Source organism: Mirounga angustirostris, unplaced genomic scaffold (assembly GCF_029215605.1).
Source record: "Mirounga angustirostris isolate CCGP_5_RB_7025 unplaced genomic scaffold, mMirAng1.0.hap1 SCAF_11, whole genome shotgun sequence".
In the NCBI taxonomy this organism is placed as follows: domain Eukaryota; kingdom Metazoa; phylum Chordata; class Mammalia; order Carnivora; family Phocidae; genus Mirounga; species Mirounga angustirostris.
Window position 1 is genome coordinate 119,231,863 of NW_026991719.1, and position 15,019 is coordinate 119,246,881.

Sequence of the window (15,019 nt, forward strand, 5' to 3'; positions counted from 1 at the left end):
GGCACCTCGGCAGAGCCGAAAAAAAATTCTGAGATCCGAAGGCACCCAAAGAGATGTTGGTAACACCACAGTGAGAGACCTCACAGAATCCAGAAGGGGCTAACCTGCACCCGTCACAGCATTTCAGTCGTTACCGCTGTCTTACTTCAGCTTCAGATATTCCGTAGTTGCCTCAAATGAAAGCCTCATACGTGAGAGCCATATGTGCTGAACGGTACTGTTATAATATTTGCTACCCCCAGCCTTGCCCAGAAGCCCACTGTTGGGTCATGCCGGCGGGAAAGTTACACTTCTCATCTCACTGACTTTAGACTCAGGCCCGGAACTTGGTCTGGCCAATAATGAGCCAAAGTATCATGTGGCCATTTTGAGTAGAAACATTCAGGGCCATCGCAGGGCATATGATGGTTCTCTCACTTTGCCCTCTGCCCTGAGGCTGGCATGGCTCAAGAAGGGCCTGCTCCTTTAGCTTTGTTCTCAGAGTGAAGAAGGTATAGAGGAGAACTGTGCTTGACCCGCAAAGGTTGTGAAAGGTGAATGAGGAATACTTTTACCTTTGGAAGCTCCTGAGATTTGGAAGGCCATTACTATAGGATAACTTCACAAAAATGGACCAATAGGCAAAAATACATTGGAAAGAAAATCGCTTTGCTTTCATGAAGTAACTCTCGGTTGAGCTTGTGTTCTACCAGAATGTCCTGTGCTACATTACGTGGAAAATACAACTTCCATCTTACCACTTTTAATTCAGGGATAGCCAATTGACTTCCTCAATTTATAGAGCAAATAATTTTAACAAGTATCCCTGATGAGCATGTCAATAATGAATGTTGAGCTAGCCCCTAGTCTTGCTGCCCTTTTACAAATGTCATTCCGAGGGGCTGGATAAATTGGCCACAGTCGAAGCTACGAAGTGAGATAGCTGGAATTTGAGCTAGATCTGACTGACTCCGAAGTCTTTACTCTTCCCATTATCCTCTTTCTATTACAGGCTTGCTTCCCACTGCTCAGGACAGGATGAATTGGTGACACAGACACAAAGCATTGTTCTAAGGACTACTAGAGAAGTCTTTGGAAGCCTAGTCTTGCACTAAATTTAAAGATAAAGGGGTCAGGCTGTAAAGGATTATCTGATATGTTTATAGGCCTCTAATTTGGGTTGAAGATTAATTCCAGTATTAACTATAGTTTATTATTTTAATCGTAAAGGTAATAGTCCTAGAAAATTTGGAAAATATGAAAATCACCAGTGAATGTTTATCAACTTTCTTGAGGGTCAGGAATTTCTAAACTTAAAAGCAGTGGAGGAATATCAAAGAGAAATACTTATTTGACTACATAAACGTTAAACAAATGCTGTATCTCAGGTAGAGGTTTTATTATTTTTCTTCAGGTATAAGCTTTAAATTTTAGCAGATACATTGCTTTTGATATATTCGGTAGGATTCTATTCATGGGCAATCTGGTATTTCTATTCACTCTTGGGATAATACAGTTTTATATAATATATTCATTAATAGTATATAATATGTTGATTAATATACATTATTGCATTAACATATATTAATATATAATTATATAATAGACAATTATATAATTGATATGTGTTAATGCTAATTAACATATATCAATAATGTATGTTATATCTTTTTCACATGTTTCTTGTGAACTAGAACTAGAAACTGGGGGTGGGGAGCACAGTCGATGTAGATACCTGAGGAATCTAACATCAGGAGAGGTCATGACCATTGGCCTGACGTGGGAACAGGCAGCATTGGGACCTAGCTCTGCAGTTACTGAATAGGGGCAAGGATGTGGGACGGTTTCTCGTGGACCAAATGTGACATGTGGGCCAGGTGGTGGGGAGAGCTATTCACCTGAAGCCTTTCTGAAATCTTGCCAATGCAGACTGCCTACCAGGGTAAAGTGATCCCAGTAGAAGATAAAAATGCTGAATTCTCGGGATAAAAGGGAGGTAAGTAGTGTTGATTGATTATTGCCACTGGGGGAATCTCTAAGGAATAACATCTGTGCCCCCAAGGCAAAGAGTCAGATTTGACCATCTACCAAGCCTAAGGAGCGGCAGCTGTAAGCATCTGCCATAAGCCATAAGCAGAGACACCAAGAGCAGATACCTTGAGTTCTGGTCAAGAAAGAACTTCCTGACCCTGACCCCCGCTCCCACCTGTCTTCTATTCTGGAGAGGTCAGAAACTGTAGCCACACATTTGTGTGGAGGGGAGGGGGGGAGGGAGGGGAGGAGGAAATAAGGAATAAGATAAGGAAGAGACATGCACATGGAGGCCAGGTCATGTAAAGAAAGGCTTGTTTGTAAGCCAGGGTAAACAATTTGGATTATATTCCAAGTAAAATGGCAAGCCACTGGGGGAGTTTAAGCCTGGCAGTGACATGATAAGAATTACATTTAAAAAATATCACTCTGGCTACTGTGAGTAAATGAGACTATGAGGAATGGGAGCAGAGAGCTAAGTCGAAGCAGGGGGCACCTGGGTGGCTCCGTCAGTTAAGCGACCGACTTTTGGTTTCAGTTCGGGTCGTGATCTCAGGGTCCTGAGATCCAGCCCCGCCTCAGGCTCCACACTTAGCGCAAAGTCTGCTTGGGACTCTCTGCCCCTCCCCCCCAAATAAAGAAAGAAATCTTTAAAAAAAAAAAAAGTCAAAGCAGAATATAATGGTGACTTAGACCAGAGTGGTGGTGGAAGAAATAGGAGGATGTAGATATATCCAGAAGCTATTTTGGAAGCAGAGTTGAGAAGATATATTGAGGGATGGAATTCAGAAAATTGAGGAAAAATCAAGGATTATTCTGAAGCTTTTGGCTTTAGCAATTACATTAATGGTGCTACAAGTTGCTGACATCTAAAAAGCGGCGAGGTACAGGCTTAGAGGGAAATCAAAAGGTCTGTTTTTCATGTGCTGGATTGGAGATGCCTAGCTGGCACCTAGGAAGGGATATTGTGTGGGACGTGGATATGTCCCAATAAGGCAGAGGCTCAGCGGAGCTGTCAGGGCAGGATACAGATATGCGATCCTTGGAATATGTTTGTTACTTAAAACCATGTAGCAAATGAAATCACCTGAGACATAAGTAGAGTAAGAACGGAAAAGTGGCCCAGGATTAAATTCTTGGGACATCATTTTCTAGAGGTCCAAGAGAAGAGAAGCCAGGAAGAGACTGAAAAGGATCAGCCAGTGAAATAGAAGAAAAAACATAAGTGTGCAGGGTCATGGAAGCAGATAGAAGCAAGTATTTCAACAAGTAGGGAATAGTCAACCATGTGAAATGCTGCTGAGCAATTAACTGAGAGGGAGATAATGAAGTGACCACAAGTAATCTCAATAGCAAAATAATATATTTGACGTCCCTTTATGGACCTTATTAATATCTTCTGTGGTTGCACACTGTCAACAAATGTTATTGGAAAATGCAGTCATGTTTGTAGTTATTTATCAACTTTGTAATTTGTTGTGCTTTCTTAACCTAAATAAATATTCACTTTCATGCCTCAATTTGTATTCTTTTTCCTAAATGGGTCCCCTAAATTGTAAAAGCTTCTGGGGGCACAAACCCTGGATCTGTACATGTTGAGGATAGATAGAGATAGAGAGATAGACCATTTCTGTCAAACATATTCAAAATGAATGAGAATTTGATGTCTTGGCCTAATCTAGAATTTTTAACTCATACCCTCTGCCCTTTCAGCTCTGCAGTTGATGATCTACTGTTTTCTTCAATTTAGTATTTTGGAGAAGACTAAGGGTAGTCTGATCTTGTTTCTTTGTGGTTATTCAGGTTATTATGGTTGTTTTTTATTTTGGTGGTCTGTAGAGACTTGACAACTAGGATCCTTTGTGACAGTTAATATTTTTACCTGATGTGAATCTGTTTTTATTAATTTTTCATAGAACCTGGTGAACACTCTTATTTTCTAGATTTAATGCCTTTCTTGAGATCAGAAACATTTTTCCCATGTGCTTTTCTGCAATATTGCTTCTGTTTCATATGTTCTCACCTGTCTTCTAGCTATCTTTATTTGTAGCTCTTATCTATGGGACCCCTCCACCATATTTACTATCACTGCTTTCATTATTTTCATCTCTCTTTCTCTCTAGGTTCTCGAAGTTTCTCAAGTTTGGCTTCTTATTTACTAATTCAATTTTCTGAGGTGTCAATTCTACTCATTCCTTCAACACAGTTATTTTTCCACTGTGTTATTCATCTCTCAGTAGTCTATCCTTTATTCACATTGACAAAAATAGCAAGGGAAAATGGGATAGGAACTTGAATTTGGTCACAAAATATCACAGAGGTGCTGGCACAGTACATTATATTCCCCCATCCCAATCTCCCCAAGCAGAGAGGTCTTAAAAGTTATCTCTGAAATTCTTTCTAGTGTTGATAATATATCAAGAAAGCACTGAAAGGGGGTACTTTTAGGAGAGTTGAGAGTAGGTTTCTGACTGATGTTGCATGGAAACTTTAGGGCTAAAGAAAGACCCTGAGGCTTTGGCAGGCCTTGACACTCCATTGTTCATCTGCAAAGCCAGAGAAAAACTTAATAGGGAGAAAGTCCAGGAAGCACAGAGCTAAAACCATTACTTGACGCATGCTCACCTTAGCGCTTCAGCATTGCTTGGGAATGCAAGAAGGTTGAATTCATCAGCTCTGACAGCAAAGCTGCTGGACATGGACGTCACCAGATAGCCCACCAACAATCTTCAGACAGGCCGGCTTGTGAAGGGCTGTGCCTCCTGAAGCCAGTCTGTAAAGACTGGAGGCGGTACCCACTTTGAATGCATGGACACCAACACAAAGCCACGAGGGTAATAATCAAGGAAACATGACACCACTAAAGGAAACTAATAAAACCCAATCACTGACTCTAAAGAAATGGAGATCTATGAACTATCTGACAAAGAATTCAGAATAATCCTCTTAAAGAAATGCAGTGAGGGGCACCTACCTGTCTCAGTCAGTGGAGCATGCAACTCTTGATCTTGGGGTTGTGAGTTCAAGCCCCATGTTGGGTGTAGAGATTACTTAAAATCTTTTTTTAAAAAAGACATTCGGTGCAGTACAAGAAAATACAGACAACTAGGTGAAATTAGGAAAACAGCGTGAACAAAATGAGAAATTCAACAATAAAATAGAAACCATTAAAAAAAAAACCACAGAAATTCTAGTGTTAAAGAATACAATGAATGAACAGAAGAATTCAATAGAGAACTTCAACAACAGACTTCACCAAGCAGAAGAAAGAATAAGTAATTGGGAAAATGGGTCATTGAAATCATCTGGTTAGAGGAGGAAAAAAAAAGGAGTGAAAAAATCTACATAGATCACAGAATACCATTAACAGAAACAATCTACATGTTATTGGAGTTCCCAGAAAGAGAAGAGAGGGAGGAAGGGGCAGGAAGCTTATTTAAAGCTATAATGGCTGAGAACTTCCCAAACCTGGGGAAAGATTTGGCCGTCCAAGTTCATGAAGCTAATAGGTCACTCCAAAATTCCAACCAGAGAGGAGTTGGGTGGCGGTGGGGGGTTGGGTGAAACAGATAAAAGAGATTGAGAGTATATTTGTCATGATGAGCACTGGGAAATGTATAGAACTGTTGAATCATTGTATTGTACACCTGAAACTAATATAACATTGTATGTTAATTATACTTGAATTTTAAAAATTCCAACAGAAAAGGATCTTCTCCAAGACACCTTAAAATTAAACTATCTAAAGTCAAAGACAAAGAGAGAATTTTAAAAGAAGCAAAGGGAAAAAAATTCTCACATATAAGGGAACACCCATAAGGCTATCAGCATGTTTCTTAGCAGAAATCCTGCAGGACAGGAGAGAGTGGGATGATATATTCAAACTGCTGGGGGAAAAAAAAAAAAACAAAACCTGCTAACCAAGAATGCTTTACCAAGCAAAATTGTCTTTCAGAAATGAAGGCAAGATAAAGATTTTCCCAAACACACAAAAGCCGAGGGAGTTCACAACCACTAGACTTGCCTTACAAAAAGGAGTTCTTCAAGCAGAAACAAAAGAACAATGATTAGTAAAGTGAAAACATGAAAAAATAAAACATACCAGTAAAGGTAAGTATACAGTCAAATTCAGAAGATTCTAACACTGTAACATTGTGGTGTGTCAATCACTTAAGTATAAAAGATTAAGTACAAAAGAATTGAAAATAACTATAGCTACAGTAGTTTGTTAAATGATATACAATATAAAAAGAGGTAAATTGTGACACCAAAAGCATAAATGTAGGGGAGGAGTAAAAGGGTAGAGTTTTTATATGCGATCAAAGTTAAGTTATCAGTTTAAAGGATTTTTTTTTAAGATTTTATTTATTTACTTGAGAGAGAGAGAGAGCACAAACGGGGGATAGGTGCAGAGGGAGAGGGAGAAGCAGACTCCCCGCTGAGCAGGGAGCTCGATGCGGGGCTCGATCCCAGGACCCCGAGATCATGACCTGAGCCGAAGGCAGACGCTTAACAACTGAGTCACGCAGGCGCCCCGAATAAATAAAATCTTAAAAAAAAGAAAATTCATTTTATCCTTTTCTCAACCTTGAGAAGTACTTTGGCTACGTGTGGGGTTTTAGCTTAAAAACCGACCCTAGGTTTTGAAGGCATTGCTCCATCATCCTCTCGCATCTCCTCTTGATGATGAGAAATCCGATGTGAGTAAATAAATAAATAAATAAATAAATAAAATCTAAAAAAAAAGATTTTATTTATTCATTCAAGACACAGAGATACAGAGAGAGAGCTTGAGCAGGGGGAGAGGCACAGGGAGAGGGAGAAGCAGGCTCCCCGCTGAGCCAGGAGCCCGACGCGGGGCTCGATCCCGGGACCCTGGGATCACGACCTGAGCCGAAGGCAGACACTTAACCGTCTGAGCCACCCAGGGGGAAAGTTGGGGAGCAGAAAGTAAAGATGTATAATGTACAACACTAATAAATCAAGAAACAGTGATATATACAGTTATTTTGAAATTTATCACTAAAAAAAAAGGAAAGAAATTTATCACTAACCAGAAGCAAGAGTTAAAAGATCTAAAAGAACAGGGTTGATTGTTCAGCGATGAGGAGCAAAGGAATGTTGCTTTTCATTTGAAGCCGATAAAGTTGGTGATGAATGGACTGGATCAGAGTCAAGGAGACCAGTCAGGGGCTACTGTAACTGTTTAGCCATGAAATGTGGAGGTCCCGAAGGAGAGCATTGGCAGTGGGTATAGAAGAGACGACTTTGAGAGAACCTACTAGTGGGTGACCAGTGTAGGAGTTGACGATGACTCCAGTGTTTCCAGACCGAGTGATTTTATTTTATTTTTTTTAAGATTTTATTTATTTACTTATTTGAGAGAGAGAGACAGAGAGCACGAGTGGGGGTGAGGGGCAGAGGGAGAGGGAGAAGCAGACTCCCCGCTGAGCAGGGAGCCCCATGTGGGGCTGGATCCCAGGACCCCGAGATCATGACCTGAGCCGAAGGCAGACGCTTAACCCACTGAGCCACCCAGGCGCTCCCAGATGGAGCGATTTTAATTAAGAAGTAAGATTTCTGTGCAGTATTTTTTTTCTGTTTATGTGCAGCCCTCTTATGCAAATAAAAAAATTGCTACACCAGTGGAGGAGACCTCATTGGTCCATTTTAATTATTGATATTTTCAATATATTGTTTACATACAGTAGTGTCAGGTTGTATAACTCAAAAATTTCACGGGTACCCACAGCTCAATCACTCCGAGTAGAATGGGGAAATAGAAAGAAAATGATTTGACAGATTGTTGTAGAAAGACTTTTTTTGGCGGTGGGCAGACTGGGGATAAAATCAGCATGGCTTTATCTATATATCCAAAAATAATCACTATTATAAGATAAAAGAATGCTTTTTTCATGGGAGATTAAACTTGCCTTTAAAATCTCTCTGTTGACTTTAGTAACCATGGATGTTCCACACCTCTATGTTCAACAGACCAATAGTGAAGCAATGGTAGGAAAATTGATGATGTTATGACATTCTTGTGCTCAAATTAAATACCGCAGCTTATCTCTGTAATTATGATATTTAGAAAGGACATCACCAAAAAAGATGGGGACATAAATCACCACAGAAAGCTATGGAATCGGCTTTTGGCATGAGTGAGAAAGAAGTCCCACAGAGCACCCACTGAGCTCCAGGAGAAGCTGATTGAAAGGCCATTAGCTCAGACGATGATTATGTAATCAGATAGGTTAGCTGATAATTTGTGCAAAGTGCTTAGGTAGCTCCTTAAACTAGAATAGTTAACAAGGTTGACTTCTTTCTGTCTGATGGATAAGGCCTGAAGTACATTCCCCCAATAGATGATTTTAAAAGGAGATAAAGAGAAATCTGGGCTTAGAGTTTTAAAAAGATGCATTGAGCACACATCCACTTGTCTTTCCTCCCAAGGTCCTCTCCATTTGTGGGGAGGAGGGGGGCGGGAGCGAAAAAGCCGTCACAGTCCCAGAGGAACCAGAGAAGCAGCAGGCAGGAGACTGAGATTTCTAAGAAATCGCGGATGGCGGAGAGATAGTAGAATGCAGACGAGATGGAACTGAGTAGGAAACAGGACGAACTGCCCCGGCCCAGATAGCACAGGGCAAAGAGGAAGGAGAAAGGAGGACAATTATTACGGAGTCCAGTACATGGGGAATGGCTCGGCCAGCCTGCCCCTCTGTTCTAGTCCTTCCCCATTCTGCCCAGCGTGTCATGTCCAGGGCTCAGGCACTCAGAGGCCGCAGAATTGGAGAGGGAGGCGGTCTGGAGAGGGAGGTGGTTTCCCCGGGGAGGGCTCTTGGTGTCCACGTTAGGGCCTGACGTTGAAGCAGAGCGGGAGATCACTCTGAATCTTCGTATGAAGCACTCAGGGACAAAAAAGAAATAAAAAGACAAAACCACACACTATAAAGAGCAAGACCCCCACTTCCATCTCCCCCCCCCCCCAGTAAGACCTCCCTTCTTTTGACACTTGTGGGCATTCTATTGGTCAGCAGAGTCTTTGAAAAAAACAAGCAAAATAGAGGGGCAGTTTTAAAAGCGCTGTGAGAATTGAGGCACTGCAGAAGGTTTCCTGTGGGCAGAAACCGTGGGCCACTTACCTAACTAGCTAAGAGGAGGCTGAGAAATGGACAGACCGGCCTAGGATTTGACCTGGAGAATCCATCACACATCACTTCTCAGTTCACGTTCCCACCCATAACAAACAAGTATTCGTTACCTTTCGATTAGGAGGCCCCCTTCTCCTTCTCTTTGCCATCAAGAAGCTCAAGAGTGCATTTTAAACATACGATACTATAAAGGAGAAATTCTTATTCTTGTTCAAAATGTAGTTTGAAAAGTACTGTGCTCAAGAATTCCTCTTACAATCTTCTTCTGATAATGAATGTGATCCAATGATCTTTCTTCCCCCCCCCCCCGAAGCATACTTTATTTCTGGAAATGCAGATAAAGCCCAATACAGAGAAACTCAATCCAAATTTTTTTTCTAGAAGATAAGGAGCTCAGCAATCAGGAGTTACCTGTCAAGGCACAGGCAAACATTGGCAGGTCGGGGTGAAAGAGTCAGAGGAGTGAACCTCAGGCTTTCTTCCCTCCTCTCTCTCGGCGTTCCTCTAGGGAGTGCACACTTCTCCAGGGAACACAGGGGCGGCTGGGTGTTGAGATTTGATAGGTAAAAAGAGCTTGTGGTTATTTATAAAATCTACTTGTATAAAATAGCTTCTCAAGTGTTCGAGTGTGTGTATTTCCTGTGAGTTTTGCTTCTGCAGCTACAGCTTAGCGTAAAGGTGGAGAGCTGAACAACACCCAGGCTGAATGTATAGGTCAGCGAGCGACGATTAGCCCTGCTTTTTCATGAAACTTTGCACAAAAATAATTGAGTGCCTTAGGATTAATCTGCAGAGCCAAGGAGGGAAGTTTCATCCTGGCCATGATTGGGGACTGCTTTATGGGATGGGACTGGATTGAAACAGGACCTTCCACAATGAGCAAATCACACTCAAACCTAGTAGTCAGTTGGAAATATCCACAGCATTCTTTATTCAAAAGCACATTCAATACTCACTGATCTCCATCCTTTGAAGGTAACTTTTCAGAAAAATCCAGATGTCACTAGAAGCGAAATCTGTTTTAAAAAGTGAATGATCAACCAAGGTATATTCTTTGAGTCAAAAGCAGTATCTGATGAGAAAATAATGAAATTCGTTTCATCTGTTCCTGGAAAAAGTAGTTGGGAAGGCGATTCCAATGTAGACTGGTTCAACTTCACTAGGAATAAAAGAGAAAGGACTGCACAAATGGGGGCAAAGTGGTCCTTGTCAGTTGCCACTCCCAGGGACAAAAACATATTATGGTGCCTTATTGATCACCTGCGAGCAAGGCAGATGGACTTAATAGGGAGAAGGGCACTGGGCGCAGGACAAGACTCACTTATCACAGATAAATTCCAAAAAGATTTATGGAAAATTTAACACAGTTACAAGCTGAGAATGATGCTAGGTGAAAAAACCCGGAAACAGTTGTGTAGACTATGATTTCAACTATAATAAATATTCGCTGTGGAAAATCCGTCTATATCTGTCTGAGAGAAAGAGATGCCTACAAGACTGCCAAATTTCACAAGTACTCCCTCCCACAGTTGGACAAACTGGTGGTGGTCCCCAGATGCCCGAGAAGATTGGGCCAAAATCACTGTAATGCTAACTCGGTGGGATTATGCACAGGAAGGAAGGAAGAAGACTGTACCCCAAAGCTAGGGAACAGAAAGGTGATACAGATGTTGCTGCCCATAAATGCCTTGTGGGTATCAGGCTCTTTGGCCCTCTGATGTAGGAGAGGTGAAGGTCTTGCCAAATATTTTCAGTGGCTACTGAAACGTTGCCTCCTGCCCTTATTGAATCCTAGTGATGGGGGAGATTAAATAGATCAAGCTGTGAACATCTGGGATGAACTAAGAGCACAGAATGACAGTTCTAGTTTCTTGAATTAAAAAGTCTCATTATTGGGTTGTCTTATTCAGGGAAGAAATGCCAAATGCTTAAGTGAACTTGCCTAGAGTTACACTGCAAACCATTAAGAAGAAATTAAGTAGAGGTGCCCAGAAAATTTGCAGCTATTTTGGTTGATGTTCATTATTTTTAAGTACAAATACTAATGGGATTTTATTTTCACTTCCAATATTTTGAGTTTGAAAAATGTCTTCAAATTAGATTCTCTTGAGGCACCTGGGTGACTCAGTCATTGGGCATCTGCCTTCGGCTCAGGTCATGATCCCAGGGTCCTGGGATCGAGCCCCGCATCGGGCTCCCTGCTCAGCGGGAGTCTGCTTCTCCCTCTCCCACTCCCCCTGCTTGTGTTCCTGCTCTCGCTGTGTCTCTCGCTATCAAATAAATAAATAAAATATTTTTTAAAAAATTAGATTCTCTTGATATCCACTCCTTTCTCCCTGGCTACTGTGGTAAACACTGTTGGCTTCCTACCCAGTAGCGAAGACAAATGCTAACCCACAATGGAGGCACATGGCCACAGAAAGTGTTTTGACAATAGCTAGGAAAACAAAGCTTTTCAAGCAAGAATTTTTCAACTGAAACAGGCAGAAGCTGGCTCAGAGCTAACAGGGCATAGATATGGAGCTATAGTATTTAGCCCACTGTAGCCATAGAATTGTATTTATTTTTCTTTATTCTCCATTCGCTACCTCACTCCAACCCCCCAAACCAAATCTTTCCACATCTATAATTTATGTATTATGTATTGGTCACATGGTAATAACAAGATTATGAGAGCTGAAATCATAAAATAATATATTCTGGAAAATGAAAACTTCAAATTTAATGAAGAAACATTTCAATTTCCAAATAGTTTTTATTTTCATTCACTTATCTCTACTGTGAATACTAATGGCAAGGTTTAGAAATACTGGCATATACAGGACAAAAATGCCATTTCCTTTCTGAACTCTTAGGCAAGATATTAAAGCATAACAAGTATGAATATTAAATATTCTGGTTTTATATCTCATGCGTACTTTTCAAAAATGCTACTTAATGTGAACAAAACTCATTAATGGCCAAAAGAAAAATGTTCAGCACCATAAAATAAAATAATGCCACACTAGTCCATGATGGGAAAGATAAAACTTACATTAAAATATTAAGAAATTACACATACATTTATCTTGGCATTTGTAAACTTGTACCTCTTTTCACTTTTTAACTAAAAAGATAAATAAATAAATCAACTTTTCGTTAGAGCAATGGTAGGGGTGCTGTGATGAGGTTCCATTTTCCACCGGGTAGCAGATTGGTCCACATGATGCTAGGAAGGGTCTGAACAAATCCAATTGCTATCTACATAGTAGGTGTTAAAATATTGGCCTGGAACTTTCTCTATAGTCTTGTGCAAGACTTCCTCCCCAACTGTGCCTCAGTTTCCACTTCTGATATGAGGAATTCTTCATCTCAGGAAACAAACTGAGGGTTGCTGGAGTGGCGGAGGGTGGGAGGGATGGGGTGGCTGGGTGATGGACATTGGGGAGAGTATGTGCTATGGTGAGTGCTGTGAATTGTTTAAGACTGTTGAGTCACAGACCTGTACCTCTGAAACAAATAATACATTATATGTTAAAAAGAAGAAGAAGAAGAAGAAGAAGATAGCAGGAAGGGAAGAATGAAGGGGGGGAATCGGAGGGGGAGATGAACCATGAGAGACTATGGACTCTGAGAAACAAACTGAGGGTTCTAGAGGGGAAGGGGGTGGGGGGATGGGTTAGCCTGGTGATGGGTATTAAAGAGGGCACATTCTGCATGGAGCACTGGGTGTTATACGAAAACAATGAATCGTGGATCACTACATCAAAAACTAATGATGCAATGTATGGTGACTAACATAACATAATAAAATTAAATTTAAAAAAAGAAAAAAGAAACCCTTTCATCCCCAAAACACCGCCTGCAAGATTCATCTCTACCATCACTCATTCCCTCTTGGCAGCCCAGCCCTCCTTGCTTTCAAGCTGATACCCCATTCACCTTCTCCACATCCCTGCAATTTGTCTCTGCGCGTGGGAACCCAGCCGTGGGAACTGGGGTTCCTCATCTGTAAGATGGGCAGGGTAATAGCAATATCCAATAGAGTAGTTGACAGTGAGGCTCAAATAAGACGCTGTAAGTGCTTAGTATGGTGGCTGGGGAGTCCTCGCTCAAAGCGCAGGATGATTGTTATCATTCGTGGGGGCCGGGCACCGCCTGATCATGAGTAGAGCGATCATATGTCCAGTTTGCACGGGCAGCCTGGATTGATATTTGCTTTCCCAGGTTAGTTATTAATAGCACCCCTCTTTATTCACAAAAATGTCCCCAAATGGCACCTCCATCATAAGGAACAAGGCAAGAAGCCAATTGTTAGAATTCGATGATCAGATCAGCATCGACAGAAAAGCTGATTTACAGTAAAACATCTGGCCCGGGCCTCTTGAATCTTCTCTGCCTAAGGAACAGGATCAGTGCTAGGACCAGAGATGAGACGGAGTCCTGGAACAGGCCAAAGGTATGGAAAAGGCTATGAACAGAAGACTTCAGAGAGATGTTCTATTTCTCTTCTCCTTGAACAATTTCTTCTTCATCCTTCCTTATCCGGGGAGAAAGCGGGGATTAGAAAGAGCCAACTCGGCTGCCATTTGATTATTTCAAGCAGGCATTTTTGTCTGTCTCCCTAGAAAGAACAAAGTCAAATCCTTTTGATAGTGAATTGCCTCGATGCTTTAAAGCTCCAGAGCTGTGATTATGGTCTGAAAATAGCTCTTGACATAAAACAAAGATTAAAGATTCAGGTGAGTTTAAAGATGGGCTCTCCTTAGTTCTGAGGAGGCGAAAACCAGGGTTAGTCCAAGCAACAATCTATTACAAGGATAAGATAAGGAGCTGTATGTGAGCATTTCTTCTTTATAATAGCTTTCCCTTTAGAATGACCTCTTTCAATCTTTACATTCATGATTTTGTATGGATATATCTAGTTAAATTTATATATAAATACACACACACATATGTGTGTGTGTGTGTATATATATGAGAAAGAGGAGTGTCTGTAGGTATTGACATGGAAGAATGCCAATATCCATGCTGAATTGCAAAAAATAAGCATAAAAAATAAAAAAAATATATGGAATATCTGCATCTGTATATACTCAATAAAGAATCCGAAAGAATATTTCTGGGGAGCAAGAAAGAAGGGCTTGGTGGGAGGTGGGTCAATTTTCCATTTTACTGTATAATCAATGTGCTTCTCTATCATTTTACTTTTTTTTTAAACTAGCACCACGTGTTCCTTTTATACTTAAAAAATTAATGCCAAAGTTATCATTTTGATTTTTAAACATAACTAGGTTTCAAAAACATGAAAATATCCATTTGAAGACTATGCATTAATAGACAAGATGGCGAGACCAGAAGGCCAAGGTTTGTTTTCTTCGTATTTGAGTCGAGTTGACACACAATGTTACATTAGTTGCAGGTGCACAACACGGTGATGCGACAGTGTAGGTAAGTGTGATGCTGTGCTCCCCACAAGTGTAGCGCCCACCTGTCACCACACAGCACTATGACAGTTCAATTGCCTACACGCCCTGTGCTCTGCCTTCCATCCCCATGACTTACTCATTCCAGAACTAGAATCCTGCAACTCCCACTCCCCTTCACCCATCTCAGAAGGCCAAGATCTTTTTTAAATTAATTAATTTATTTATTTGAGACAGAGAGTGCACGTGGGAGCAGGGGGAGGAACAGAGGGGAAGGGAGAGACACAAGCAGACTCTACGCTGAGGGTGGAGCCCCAGGCAGGGCTTGATCCCGGGACTCTGAGATCAGGACCTGAGCTGAAACCCAGAGTCTGACGCTTAACTGACTGAGCCACCCAGGTGCCCAAGAAGGCCAAGGTTTTAATCTGACATTATATGTTAACTGGAGACCAA